This window comes from Peromyscus leucopus, chromosome 9, assembly GCF_004664715.2.
Source record: "Peromyscus leucopus breed LL Stock chromosome 9, UCI_PerLeu_2.1, whole genome shotgun sequence".
Taxonomy (NCBI): domain Eukaryota; kingdom Metazoa; phylum Chordata; class Mammalia; order Rodentia; family Cricetidae; genus Peromyscus; species Peromyscus leucopus.
This window is the reverse complement of record NC_051070.1, coordinates 50335975-50351904: the sequence shown is the minus strand read 5'-3', so window position 1 is coordinate 50351904 and position 15930 is coordinate 50335975.

The window sequence follows — 15930 nt, the reverse complement described above, 5'->3', positions numbered from 1 at the left end:
CATCAAGAAGAATAAAATACCAACTTAACAAGAAGCTGAAAGACATACACCCTGATGGCTCCAAAACATCCACACACACACCCCAAAAAAACCAAAGACAGAGTAAGTAGAAAGACATGCTCATGAATTAAAAGACTTAATATTGCTAAGATTTTAATACAATATAAATTAATACAAAGAATTGCTGTGTTCTCTATCATAAGTGTGTGGATTTATGCCTGGGTGTTCAATTTAATTCCATTAATCAACATGTCTGTTTTTATGCCAATACCATGCTGTTTTTATTACTCTAGCTCTGTAGTACAGTTTGAGGTTGAGAATAGTGATACCTCTAGCAGTTGTTTTATTATTCAGGATTGTTGTAGCTATTCTGGGTTTTTTTGTGTTTCCATAGGAAGCTGAAAATTGCCATATCAAGATCTGTGAAGAATTATGTTGGAATTTTGATGGGGATTGCATTGAATCTGTAGGTTGATTTTGGTAGGATGGCCATTTTTATTACATTAATCCTACTGATTCATGAGAATGGGAGATCTTCCTATCTTTATCAGGTTGGAAGCACAGCAAGAAGATCCTTTTGTCCACAGATCACCAGGGAGACAGGGAATATTAAGCATACAGGGATTATGGGAAAGATGTAAAACCTGTTCTTCTATCCAGAAAGCTGAGAATTGGAGGTGATTAATAGCCTAGTGATCTGCATTATCTGTTGGGCCAGGACATGTCAAGCTCCCACAACTAGAACCAGAGTGGCCAATAGTCTAAATGACCTTTATGCTATCTATATGAGTGAGACCAGACCAGATCCTTCCCTTAAACTAGTACAGGTAGCCTATCTCCAGAGCCCATCTTCCTGGAAGAAATAACATGTGCCCTGAGTTGAGTTTTGATGTAATTATGCTCTCTTGTACACAAGGGATAATATTAACCATGAAACTTTTTTTCCAAATTATGCGGGTTTAAATATGGGGGCAATAAATCACCTGGCATCAGACTCCCTGATGTCTTGATCCAGGTTGACAAGGTCAATCTGAACCAAGTTTTCATTCTCACCTCTTTATTTTTCTGCCTGCTGTAAACACCTGCAGGAGGGAATATGAGGAGAGACAGTTAAAATGAAGGGTCATTTCAGTGGTAGCATAGAAACTCAATACAGTAAAAGCTTCCTAAAATATACACTTATGTATTTGTTCTCTAGAGGAACAGTACTTATAGAATGAATCTATATACATATACTTGTGTGTGTGTGTGTGTGTGTGTGTGTGTGTGTGTGTGTGTGTGTGTTAGTGTGTGATCTATTAGAATGGCTTACAGACTATGGTCTGTAAAACAAGTCCCTCAAAATCAACAGGATAGATGCACATATGAACCACAGAGACTGAGGCAGGCGTGCACAGGGCCTGCACAGGTCTGCACCAGATGGGTTCCTAGAGCTGGAAGGAGAAGTGGACACATACTGCCATCCCTGACTCAGAAGCAATCTGCAGTTGATAACCACTTGCCAATGAAAATTTAGTTTCCTTCAAGAGAGTCTCACTGGGGAGGCAAACTACTCTTAAGGACAGGCTGCATGCCCAGAGCAGCAGGTGACCAACAGAAAATGAACTAACTCAAAGGCATCTTTGGAGGTTTTTGTCTCATAATGTCATACCAGGGATTTTTTTCCCCTTAATTTTATCTATTTTTTGTTTTGTTTTATTTGTATTTTTTCCCTCTTTTTAACCCTGCAGGTCCTTTACATACTTATCATGACTTCCAGTTTAGTGTTCTTATGGGTTTCTTGAGTAAGCAAATGAGTAATCCTTTGCATCTATTTCTGTTTCTTGTTTTCTCCTGGTCTCTTTTCCTTTGGTTTGTCCTATTCTAATGTATTTGGTTTTGTTTTATCGTGTCATATTTACTATATATTTATTATTATCCCTTAGAACCCTATTTTTCTCTAATGAGAAACAAAAAGAGGGTAGATTCAGATAGGAGGGGAGGTGGGGAGGAACTGGGAAGGGTAAAGGGATTCAAAACTGTAATCAGGATATATTATGTGAGAGGAAAAAAAGCCTGTTTTCAGTAAATGAAAAAAAAAGATACCATAATAACTTCATTATCACTGTTTATTAGGGAGCTGCAAGTCAAAACTACAGTAAGATACTACTTTGTATCCATCAACTATTACTTTAAAACAAATCAAAATACCAAATGTTGGCACGCATATGAAGAAATTGGAACTTGAGCTCGCTGGTAGATCATAAGACAGTATATCTACTGCTAAGCACAGGTTAGTGATTCCTTAAAAGGAAAATAAAATACCATAGTACCTCCACAGACTTTTAGGCCCCTTGGACAGAAGGAGCTAAATGAGGACCCCACAGGGGTCGAAAATGTTTAACTCCAGAATAGGTCCACATCTAAGAGTAGCTCTGTGCCAAATGGAACTATTCATTTCTTTCAGGGACAAAACAAACAAAACAGCATTTTAGGCCTGAGAGAGGACAAAAATAAAACATCAGAGTTCAGCTGTGTTGGGCAGAGCTGGCAAGCACTTACTTAGAAAATAAACCAAAATAACTGCGTTTATTATGTTTCTGTAGCCCCCTTACGGGAACAAGACCAGGGCATGGACATCAAGGACCCCCAACCTCTCTTCACTGGACATCTGGAAAAATGGACACCCAACCACCAGACCAGTTCATGTGAACGCAGCATCACCACACGCCTAGAACCCAGGGCGGTGACTAAAAGGCTTTCCCAGAAGCTACCATGCTGCCATCCTATCCCACTCTCCTCCAGCTCAGCTCGGGCTGCACCTTCACCTAACCCAGGCTCTCCTCCAACCCTTAAAACCATTCCTTACAGCACCCAGCCCCATCCATTCCCCGCCACTGTTGCCAAGAGACAAAGCAAAGAAGCCTTCCTTACTCTCCCTACCTGTCGCTCCCTCAGCCATTCCAAATCTTGAAAGTTGGGGGAATGAAAAGACACCTCTTTGGAAGTTCCAGGCTGCTGGTGCTGTGATGACGGAAAAGAGGAGGCTCCTGGAAATATAATAAACATGTCTCAAAGCTCTCTGGTAATGGTTATGGCTAGGACAGCTCAGGAGCTTTTCAGCACCATGTACCTTCGTACAGCCTTAGGAAAGGGGCTGGAGCCAAGGCTGCCACTCTGAGAACAAGGTCCCCCCTGGACCCAGGGACTTGTTAACAGTTGATTATCCCATTTGGAAACTCATAGCCTGTACATTTACCAGGAAGTGGGGAGAAAGAGCAAATGCATTTAAGAAATACTTAACCCTGTAATAATCACTAGGCTAGAGGCTTTTATTCCTGTAATAAAAGTCCAGTAAACTGACTGATATTCATTTGAGTAGAATAAAGTAAAAAAACAAAAAAATTCTAGCTCTCTCTCCCCACAGCTCCCTCCTGCACATGTGTGTTGAGAGTGTATATAAGAAAGATACGGTGGAAATGCCCCTTTCTGCCTTCCCTCTGAACTGACTCAAGCTGGTTGACTTTTATGTAGTCCTAACTGCCCTGAAACTCACTCTGTAGACCAGGCTGGCCTCAAACTCAAGAAATCCACCTGCTCTGCCTCCCCAGTGCTGGGATTTAAGGCATGTGCCACCATGCCCAGCTTCCATGCTGGTTTCCAATGATGCAGGTAGAATATGTATTCACTAGAAATTGAACTTGGAATTTTGAACTTGGTCTTGCTTGGCCCTACTCCAACCCAGTCTCCACAGCAGACGACTTGCAGAGCCCTCTTGCGGATCTGTATGTCAATGTGTGCTCTGATGTTATACACTGAGGCAGTAGCCAGCAGAGTTAGCGGACAAGCAGAGAGAATCAGGGTAGAGGAGGGGAGACTGCCAGCGCCGCATGACAAGGGAGAGGTACAGAACATGACAAAACATAGACTAAAAAAAAAAAAAAAAAACAAACTCACGCAACAGTAAGCAATGAGCTTGTGTTTTTGATTGCAGCTGGGCTGCATTTGGTCTACTGAGGTGAAGTTAGGTGAAGGGCATTTTCGACTTAGAACAAGACTATCGGGGAAAGCCCTTCACAGTCAAGTAGACTCTGTCCTTCTAGGACGACCCAGCACCTTTAAGCACTGTAAGGTAAAATCTTCACTAACAAGTGCCTCTCCTAGTTTGGTCTCTGTTGCTGTGATAAACACCAGGACCAGACTTCAACCTAGGGAGAAAAAGGTTTATTTGCCTTACACTTCCCCATCACAGTCCACCATTGAGGGAAATCCTGTCAGGAACTTAAGGCAGAAAACGGGAGGCAGGAACTGAAGCAGAGGTCTCTGGTGGGGGGCGGGGGGACATACTGGCTTGTTCCCCGCAGCTTGCTGAGCCTGCTTTGTTAACCACCCCCCCCAAGGACTACCTACACAGGGGTGGTACCACCCATAGTGGCTGGACCTCCATTATCAGTCACGAAATCAAGGAAATGCCCCCACAGGCTTCCTTACTGGCAATCTGATGGAGGCCACCCCTCAATTAAGGTTCCCTCTTCCCAGATGACTCTAGTCTGTGTCAAGATGGCAAAAAAAAAAAACCAAAAACACTTCACCAAGACAGAAGAGTTTCTTACATAGCGTTACATGGGGTTACACACTATGACATGTAATGCTTTCCTGCTGTGACAATTTGGCCAGATGCAATCAGTTGTTCCCTTTAAAGAGACAGAGAGAGACTGAAGAAAGAGGGACTTTTCATTTTGTTTTGTCTTATTTTGGTTTTGGTGGTACTGGGGAGAGAACCCACATGCTAGGCAAGCACTGTGCCCACTCTAACACTAACTCCAAAGGAATTTCATGTAACCACAACAGCATTCCTTGGAGGGCGTAGGCCATGCCAGGGCATGACTTAGAAACTTTAGGTGGAGCATGTTGCCTGGAGGACACACATCTCACGAACTCTCTAATCATAATCCCACCGACCCTCCTTTGAACTCCCAGCAACATGCAAATTAGGGAAATGAACTTTGCAGCGCATGAATGTTTGAGGGACCTACTCCAGCCACAGCAGCAGCCTTCCAGAAAAGAACCACACAGCTACAACCTCAGCAAAACACACCCTGTGAAAAACATGCTAAACGCACCACCTCAGTTCCAAACCTGCACTCACTCATCGGCCCCTTCTGGTCTCTTCAGGTTTTACTGTGAGGTCACGAGCCCTATTACCAGAACCCCTTATCCAGTCTGCTCCTGAGAGTCTCGGTCTTCGGTCTGAACAGCTGAGTTCTTCAGCTTCCACTTCTGTGACCCTCACCCTAAGTGCAGGGTAAGAACAAGAAGAACTGGGCTAAAGCTCTGGGAGACACACAGAGACCCCTCCACAGACTTCTGCCTACTGGGAGCCTTCCATTCTCTGGAAATGGGGAGGAAAAATGGACACAAGATAATTAAGACCAGTTCCTGAACTCAAGGGATCTCTGAGGCAAGCATCTTTTCTTTGCGTGTAAACTAATCATAGTAACATCCCCCAAAAGACAACATGTGGGTGGGCACACGTCCCTGTAGACACTTTGATGTGCTGTCATTTGTTCATTTAATGCTTCCTCTGGTTGACATAAATTTGCATGCAGCTTTTCCCCATCTACTTCGTAACACAAACATTTCCCATGTCGTCATAAATATTTTAGTGAATCACATATTTGAACGACGACGACGACGAGACATGCCGAAGTTAGAAAAACAAACTGCTTTCGTGGTTAAACTTCCCTCCATCCATGAAGCTTACCCCACCTTGAGGCTAATGGAGTGTGTGGGTCACTCTAGGGCTGCCTTTAGGAATAGAGAGCAAGTTTGCAGTCATGTGGAATGCGGCAGCTGAAGGAAGAGCTCAAGAAGAGTAACGACACCAATCCAAAAGTCGCTCCTCATGGCTCTAACAGAGTGTCCAACATAAACTTACAGTAGGAAGCCACTGATGATCTCAAAGCTCTCAGTTCCTCATGGTGGAGAAGACGCCCCGTGGTGGTGGCGCACAGCCTTTAATCCCAGCACTCGGGCGGCAGAGGCAGGCGGATCTCTGTGAGTTCGAGGCCAGCCTGGTCTACAGAGTGAATTCCAGGACAGCCAGGGCTGTTTCACAGAGAAATACTGTCTTGAAAAACCAAAAAACAAATAAACATGGTGGAGAGGGCAGGGCAAAACAGTACCACTCAGTGTGGCAAGTTGGGACAGAGAGAAAAGAGGAATGACGGCGATTCCTCTGGATTTCTCTTTCCCCACTTCTACAGTGTCCAAATCACAGCCCATGAGATCCCCCACCCACATTCAGGGTGGGTCCTTCCTCTTGTTAACCCATCCACACACCCAGAGATGTGCTTCAATCTAGGTGGTTCTAGATCCAGTCCAGCCAACGGTGAAGATTAACTATGCCGTATTCTCCATTCTCTGTTTGCTCTGGATTGGAGCTGAATTTGGAACCAGAATTTTAAGCATGAGTACAGGTGACAGGAAGTGGACCCTTTCCAATAACACACCCGGTAGCCAGTCTTGGCCCCAGAGCACCCTGGGTGAATCCCTTCCAGGGATTTCCTCCTAGCTACAGGCAGAAAATGTGTGGACCACATTGCCAACAGACTTCTCTCTGGGTTTCAACCTGCCCACGCATGGAGGCAGCAATCAGAATGGCATCATGGACGGCAGCTGAGGTACATTTGCTGTCTGTCATCCCCTGCCATCTGTAGACAGAGTGAGCAAAATATCTGGGGATTTGGAGACATGGGGAGGTGTGGGAAAATTTAGGGGCATGGGCAAATGAGGAAGTAAGTGATAGACTAGAAACAAATTACCACCTAAATGAAGACTTTCTACCCAAAAAGGACTTCATTTGGTACTTCCCCCATGGAGAGGGGAGTGGTCCAGAGCCTGGGTCTGTTTGCTATCAGTTCACTTCTTCACCTGTCCTTATTCCTGTGTGTGTGTGTGTGTGTGTGTGTGTGTGTGTGTGTGTCCATCTTTGTGTCTCTGTCTCTCTGTGTGTGTGTGTATGTTTGTGGGGGGGCGGGTAAGGTGAGGGCACCCCTAAAACTCAGACTCTCGTGTTGACTCAGCTTCTAGCTGTACTGGGCATAGATGGGAGGAGAGAAGTAGAAGAAAATGAGCAAAACACGGAGTACTTTCCCCACTGGCTCCGATGACAGCATTTCTGGGGACGTCTGTGTGTCCTCTGTGGCTCTGAATACTGCCCAGCTGGCCAGCCATGGCCCCACTGTGGGAACCGAGGAGCAGGCTGCTCTGATGATCTCCCAGTCATGGGAGAAGCCCTTGTTCACCACAGTCCAAGAGCTACAGGGTGCCTTTCTGTGCCAGCCTCAAGCTGCATACCTCATTACATGTGTTGCCATGCCATGTGCATTCCATAGTGTCTCATTTGACAATATGTAAAATGGCTTCTGTCATTAGAAAATACTAATGATATGAACCATAGATCCCACTGACATTAAGACTCATCTCACCATATTAGGAAATGTCTCCTTACTGGAAAAGAAAAAAACAAAATTGTGACTCCCCCTAACATTGTTTAGCATGTAAATAATGCTTGTACTAATCTGACACTTACATTTATGCCATAGTTAAGTAAATCCCTGAAACAGGAACTGTGAGTCCCTCTTAAACTGGGAGTGTGCAATACAATGCCCCCCCAATAGTTCAAGAAAACAATATCAGAAAATGTATCATGCATTTGAGGTTTAAACATATTTTCAGAGTGACCTTAATAGCTGGAGGCCTCACCGTTCCATAGAGCTAAGGAAATTGCATTATTTCTCCCAAGTCACTAGGGAGGTCCTAGCACCAAGCCACTCAGGAGCAATGCGGACAGAGCAATTTACTGTGCTCTTCACACATGAGCCGTGAGACGCCCACTGGTGACAGAACAGGGTGCATGTAGTGCTTCCGTCTGCTCTGGAGAGGAGGGGGCCAGGTGTTGTGTGCGAAGAGGACTCTGCCTGGTGGGCCAGTCTGGGGGCTCTGATCAGGTGGGGTACAGCAAGAGCTACAAAACTTCAAGTCAGTGAGCACCCTGCTGCAGCTAAGGCGTTCCGACATCTTGGTTTCCCACACTGCAGCGGGGGATGGTGCTTATCACTTCCTTCCCCTGGTACACACCAAACACACCCCATGCCTGGCTTTGAACATGCTGACTCATTAGGAACTTAGAAGGATGGAACCCCAGAGAGCTAGAAGGTGTTTCAAGAAGCCAGCTCAGTGTAGTTTTACATAGTTTTTGAACTATATAGTCTTCCCTTTCTGTATAAAGTGACAAAAAAAAATGAAGTTTTTTTTTTAAGGGTCAGAACCAGAACATCTTACGTGTTTTATGTATCCATTATCTACACTGTGATTTGTGCATAGTACATGCTCAGTAAATATTTGTTGTGAATAAAAAAAGGAATGAAATTGAGGGGCTGGAGAGATGGTTCAGGGATTAAGAGGACCCAGGTTCAATTCCCAGCACCCACATGGCAGCTCACAACCATCTGTAACTCTAGTCCCAGGGAATCTGGTACCCTCACATTGATACCAACGCACATAAAAACAAACAAAAATTAAGGAGAAAAAAAAAAGGAATTCTGGAAAAGAATGAAATCATTTTTTCAACCTCAAGAGATACACAGAGGGCCCCATCTTCCTTCATTCTTCCTTGTATACATTTGCTTAACAGACCTAAAGCAGAGGTGTGTCAATACCACGCTAGATGAGTTCAGACATTAATGCTGAGGACCCTTAGAAGGTCACCCCTGGTAGAGAGAGGCAGAAGGCAGCCCTTCCTGAACACCTGTTATAGTGGAGCCTGGAGGAAGGGTGGTCATTCTCAGGGCCCAGACAACTTTCAGTGGCCTTGTGGGAAAAATCCTTTCGAGGCATTAGAATTACAGCCGAGAGGCCCTCCTCCTTAGCAGGCCTCACCAGTTGCCAGGAAACTAAGGCAGATTATTCCAGCCTTCTCCTGCCTTGGTCAAGGGCATAACTGACAGATAACCCTGGTTACCTCTTCCTGAGGGAGGGTGCATCTGAAAAGCATCTGAAAAGGCATCTTAAAGGCAGAGGGGCAGTAGCCAACCGACTCTAGGAGAGAAGGAAGTTTCCCAGGTGGAGGGAAGGCCTTCTGTGATCACGGGGAATCACTGGGGAAAAGTTCCAGTCCCTTATCACCATGGCCAGTGTGCCTCACCCTCTCTCCTATAGGTAGCGCTTGCTGTTCCCTCCCCTGATACCTCAGAATTCATGTGTTGACACCTTCACCTCCAAGATGGTGGCATTAGAAGATGATGCTTATGGAGGATGGTTAGCTCATGAGGGTCAAGCCTTCACGCACACAATTGGTGCCTTATATAAACCGCCCCAGAGAGCTCCCATGTCCCTCCCATGCGAGGACACAATGAGACCACACACCTGCACACCGGTAAGCAAGCCTCACAGCCCACACCAAATCAACAGCCCAGAACTGGGAGGCTAAGCCTGTTACTTTTCTCCTACCAGTCTGGTATTTTGTTGTAAGAGCCAAGACAGAATATGACTCTCTCTGAGCCCTTTGCTCCCTGTGAAATGTTGAGCATCATTACATCATTACCATGTGAGCAAGCATCATTACAGGGCAATGGGGTTGATCTGAAGGTCAAGTCAGTTGGCATGTAAAGCACTTAGCAACCGCCTCGTAATACACTACAAACAGTTCCAAGTTTGGAAGCAGAAGACAGAGGGGACTTCAAGGCAAAGTTTCCCAACAAATCTATAATCCTTCTATAAAAAGTGTTGTTGTTCCCATTTTATATGTGGATAATCGCTAAATAACTGTTTAAAGTTATTTTGAGGGGAGGGCCACGGCAGGGGTCAGGCTTGGTAAGGAAGTCAGGAATACCTGGGGGAAGAATAAGCGACAAAAGCTGGAGGGAATGAGGGTATTCTGAATAGCCTGGTAGAATCTGAACACTGGCAGGTCTCAGATCTACACTAGTAGTTGCAAGAGTCTGTGAGGCTGGTGTCATGGGAAAGAGTGAGATCTGGTCAGTGAAAAAGCCAAAAGCAGCCTCCCTCCCCGCCCCGTGGAATGCTAAAAAGTGTTCCAAGATCTTGATCCCGTCTGACACTACTAAGGTCATGTGGCATTGTCTCCAAGTAACAAGCCAAGCATTGCCATTTCTCAGGAGTAGAGAAAAATAAGACATATATGTAATTGGATAACGATTATCCATACCAGCTTGAGAATTGCCTTGAGGGTGTCCTGGGCAGCTCATTATCACATCAGGGAAACAATGGCAGAAGGTAGCAGTAAGAAAAATGCCTGACTCCTGGGTAATCTGACTGACTCCTGGGTAATAGAAGATGCTTCAATCCCAAGGCTACCTCTCGAGTTAGACGAGATACAAGTCACCAGCCTGGCTGTGGCTGCTGGGCTCTAGGGCTGTGGAGTCAACTTGAATATAATGCTTTGGGAGGTGTTTCCTGACGCCTGTTTTTCCCTCTTCTGTTGACCCTCTTTTTTGTTATTCCTCCCCATCATGTTGGGGTTTTCCTAGACGGTGACGCCAGGGTGATCTCATCTTATGTGTCAAACCACAGTAGCTTGTCTAGAAATCCTCTCAATGCTCCTTTCCATGTCTGAATCCTACACGATGCTCAGAGCCCATGGCACTGTGTTGGCCAGGCCCTTAAACCCTTTCCACTTCTGCTCAGGTCCTCTGGCCACGGTGAGCCTCTCACATACCTGAACTCGGTGCTATTCGAATTTCCTTTTCCTTGCTGTCTCTGGTCTTTGCATCTGAACATCCTTCACTTGTAAACACAATGTGCACACTTCATGGCTGTTTCTTCCCAATGCCTTGCTTTCTTAGGAGAGAATCTCAATTCACCATTTCTAGTATCCCCTCAAATGACTGGCTTCTAACTAAGAGACTTGTACTGAGGCAGTACCCACATCTCTCCCAAACCTTCCTCCCTCCCTTTCTCTCTAGTACTGGGGATGTGCAGTAGCTGCTCACATGGGTGACACCATGCCCAACCTGTTAGGTAGTTGCTGGGATCTGAACTCAGGTCCTCATGGTTAACCAGCAGCCACATATAAAATGTGTATGTTTGTTTGAAATGGAACAATTAGATTGAAGAATAACAGCTCTGGGTTTTTGTTTTGTTTTGTTTTAACAAAATTATAAATCAATATTCCTGTTTAGTAAAAACTGTGCTTCTCTTCAAAATATAAACAAATAACTAAAAGGAATCTGCTCTGTTTCAGAATCTGTTCTGGAGCCTGTGCCATGCCATCCTTACCCTCTTCCCACCTCTGGCATCTTAGGGTCCAGGTCTAACTCTGACAGATATAAAGGCAAAGAGCCTCTTAATAAATGTGTTCTAATAAAAAGGAAACACAGCCTAGTGGCAAGGAGCTTAATGTCTACAATTCAGTATGACGCGTACATAACTGTCCCTGCAGACACGGTCCAAGTTCCACAGGGTTTTTCATGTTGGCAGTCTTACAAGCAAGTGTGATGCTTGCTGTGTCATGGGCCTCAGTTTCTTGGCCCAACAGAAATAGCCATCTTATTGAGAGAACAGGTCAAACATTTAAACCAGAGGTTTTGGGAACAGCAGAGAACCCTCGATAATGTGCGTGAGCCTCATCCAATTGGTTGAAGGTCTTGAGAACAAGGCCTGAGGTTTTTACAAAGTAGTTGTTCTCAAGACTGTAGCCTGAAGATGAAGTTTCCAGTCTAGTGCCTGTGGGATCTGAACGCAAGACAACAGCATCCGCTTTCCCCAGAATGTTCAACTTACCAGCATATCCTGTTTGTTTGTTTGTTTGTTTAACTGGCCAACTTCCACATTGCATAAAATTAAAGAAATCTATCTGGAAGACTGGGGATGGAGACGCTGAGGATAATTACCAAATGATCCAACTTCAGAAGCTTCTGATATGCGCCCCCTCTGCCTCAGTGCCATGTGATATTGAGGTATGCCTTCCTGAGCTATAATTCCAAACACAACGTCCAAGGAATGCCCACCCCAAGCAGGAGGCAGCCAATTTTATTTCCTGCGTGGCACTTTGAAGCTGCCTGGGGTTGTTATGTGTGCTTTCCACTTTCTCCCCAGCCCCATCATGTGCTTTCCCGTACCGCTCTCAGCACCTAGCCCCCCCACCCACTTGAGATGCAGTAAGTGCTCAGTACTTAAATTGACATGAGCTGAATATGTTCGACATCGCTCCATTAGAAGATGTTAAGCCCCACAAAGGAGTGTCCTGGGCCGACCCCAGGGACAGAGGTGGTGGGGAGACTGCTTCCACCCTTTCGGCTTCTTCCTTCCTGTCCTTCCATTAAGTCTCCTTCTGCTCCTTGTTCCCTCTGCAGCTGGCCTGGATTGACATTTGCCAACAACTAGAAAGGAGCCACTGTCTGGAGAGCCCTGTGCTCAATGCTGGAGGGAGAAGGAAGGAAGAGAACTCCAAGCTCTTGGTTCCATGGTCTCTAGCTACAGTGACCACCCGCCTCAGTTATCTGCCCTCACGTCTGTCTTCACCAACACCCATATCACCTCTGAAGTTTCTATTCCCGTCAGCCACTTGTTCTCAGCTACCGCCTCCTCACCCAGAGCCCACGGTCCTATGCGCCAATCCTCTCCAACACCCACAGTCTCCTGTCACTTCTCCGCTGTTGTCAAATTCACCTGGGAAAATGCCAGCCCTCCTGAAGACACATATACCACCTCCCTGTTCATTCTCTGATCACTGAAACAAGACAAAAATCAGATGTTTCTCCCATTGGTTATTGTAAATTCATGACATTCCCTAAACCAGCACTACAGTTGCCTGAGAAACCCAATCCCTCTCCCTGAAGCAAGGTTTCTCAACCTTCCTAGTGTTGTGAGCCTTTAATACAGTGCCTCGTATTGTGGTGACTCCCAAATATAAAATTTCCATTGCTCCTTCATAACTGTAATTTGGCTACTGTTATGAATCATAATGTAAATTTCTGTGTTTTCCAAGGGTCTTAGGTGGCCCCTGTGAAAAGGTTGTTCAACCCCCAAGGGGTCTTTGACCCACAGGTTGAGAACCATTGTTCTAGGGAGACTGTTAGGCCTCTTCTTCTCCTTCCTCAAGTCTCCAACAGCTTTCTTCCCTTGTTTTCATGACCTCATGTCATAATTTATAGGAAAAAATACTTCTAGGTAGATGTGCACTATCTCATGACCACCACCACCAATACCCGTGCCTGAATGGGGTGTAGGAATAAAGGACCTCGTTACTTGCCAAAGCCAACCTCTCTCCAACCAACCATATTCCCCAAATCAAGCTCTTGTCCCCACAGTATAATGTCTTCCTTGCTGGGCCATCAATCACCATATTCATATGCCTGCACAGTTAAGTATATTCCTTGTCCCCATGACCCTTTCTGGCCAGTTTGTCCATTTCTCTGTCCCTTCAGAGACAAGAGCTTGACTCTCTTTTCCTATCCCCTTTCATTCTCTTCACAACACCTCTCCCTTGTCAACCAATCAAGTGATCTTACTAACATCAGCAATGGCTCATTCCCTGCCCTGTAGCAGACCTCCTGCAAGCACCTGCCTTCCTTCTCAGCCTCCATTCCCTGGGGACTCCACAGACACCAACAGGACCCAGCCTTCCTCCCCAACCCTATGTCAGTTATCAGTCCTGGAAGCATTCTCTACCAGAAAGCCTGGTAGCCAGCCAGCCCGGGAGTCCTCCATTGCATTCCTTTCCTTCATTGCAAACTTCCCAGTCTTACCCCCAGTCCTGTAGAAGACCATTTGCAGAGGCCTCTCTCCTTCTCTAACTCCACTTTCTGAGGAATCCTCAGGTCCTCATGGCAGATCCAGCTTTCCACCTTCCTGTGGACCCTCACAGCCCTTGCTTTCTAGACCATCCATGTTCCTCTCTGTCAGCCCCTAATACCAAGAAACACATTCTACCTGGAAACCCTAGTGGCCACACCTTGCAGGGACTCAGAAGCACTTCCTATCAGGAAACCCACACCCACCACGCCCTCCTAATAGCCAGAAAAGCAATTGAAAACAAAAAATGAAAAACCCACCCAACAAAGACGAGACCAGATATCAACACCTAGAATTACAACCATCCCCAACCCAGATGCCTAGATTCCATCATGAAAACACAATTGATAACAGCCAGAACAATATGTCTCCACTAGAGTCCAGCAACTCTACCACAGTAGGCCCTGAGAATTGAATCATAGCTGAAGAACAGGACAAAGACCTTAAAACAGCCTTTATAAATATGAGAGAGTGTTATGCCAATTGTGACCCCCAAAGAGACCACGAAACCTTGATGTCAGAATGCAACAAAGGTTTATTCTGCAAACAAGTCTAGACAGACTCATTCTACACAATACAGTGAGGCAGGGAGGAGTCCTCTTTCTTGGGGAAATTAGTTTTTATAGGCAAAACCCATAAAATTTCTTAGAAAGGAGGGGTTAGTACGGGTCATCCTTGATGGTCCAGTTTTTCCGCTGGACTTTATTTATTCTAGTTATCTGTTTGCTGTCAGAGTTTTACACTCTCTCCGGATCTGTCATGTTATCTCCGGAGAGCGCATCTTGTGTTAATTGGTTACATCAGACATCTGACTCTGTTTTTTGTTCTGAGGCGGGCGCCATATTTCTGGGACTTGAAACTGCCTGGGTTTATATCCATATTGAGATATCTTTGTCTAAGGCCCCCTTTTTGAGACAATAGAGTGAGGGTCTTGTGCCTAGATCACGTCCCCAAAGCCACTACTGGAGACTTTAGTACAGAATGCAAAAGTAAGTGTTTTCTAAGTTTACAAGTCTCCAGGAGCTCTTCTAAATCTCTCACTCACAGCAGGAGGTTGGAGGAGCTCTCCCTTTCTTTGTGAGGCTAGTTCTTAAAGGCACAGACCATATAATTTATTTTAACCCGCCTCCTTTTTAGTCTTTTGGTCAATATCCTGATGTTTTCCAAAGTCCTGTAGCAGATACAGCACTGGGAAGGGGTCTAAGTTCTTATCTACACTTAGGAATCCTGGTTTAAGCTTCTCTTTGTCTGTAGGGGATAGAGTGGGGGATTTTACTGAGGTATCACAAGAGGTCCTTAAAGAGGACATGAATGTATCCCTGAAAAAAATCTATGAAAACAAAAACAAACATTGGAATGAAGTGAAGAAAATGGATTAGAATTTGGAAGTAGAAATAGAATCAATAAAGAAATTCCTAATTGAGGAAAAATTGGACATGAAAAATTTAGGAACTCAAACAGGAACTTCAGAGGCAACCCTCACCAACAGAATACAAAAGATGGAAGAGAGATCTCTTGAAGAAAAGATAGAAGAAATGAATACCTCAGTCAAAGAAAATATTAAATCTAAAAACATCCAGGCACAAAATATCCAGGAAATCTGGGACACTATGAAAAGACCAAAACTTTGAATAATAATAGGAATAGAGAAAGGAGAAGAAACCCAGGTCAAAGGCACAGAAAATATTTTCAACAAAATCATAGAAGAAAATTTCCTTGACCTAAAAAAAAGAAATGTCTATCGAATACCAAGAATAAAAAAAAAAAAAAAAAAAATGCTGAAATGCAGAATAAGACACAAGAAGTTATACAAACAGGGGTACAAATCACAATGAGATCTTTGCAGACACATCAGAAAATAAATAAATTCCTTTCAGCACATAATAACCAAAACACTAAATGTACAGAACAAAAAAAAAATATGAAAAACTGAAAGGTAAAAAGACTAAGTGACGTATAAGAGCAGACCCTTTAAAAAACACCTGACTTTTCAATGGAGGCTCTATAATCCAGAAGGACTTAGACATATATTCTACAAACTCTAAGAGGCCACAGATGCCAGCCCAGACTACTATATACAGCAAAACTTTCAATCACAACAGATGTGGAAAGAAAATCATTTCATGATTAAAA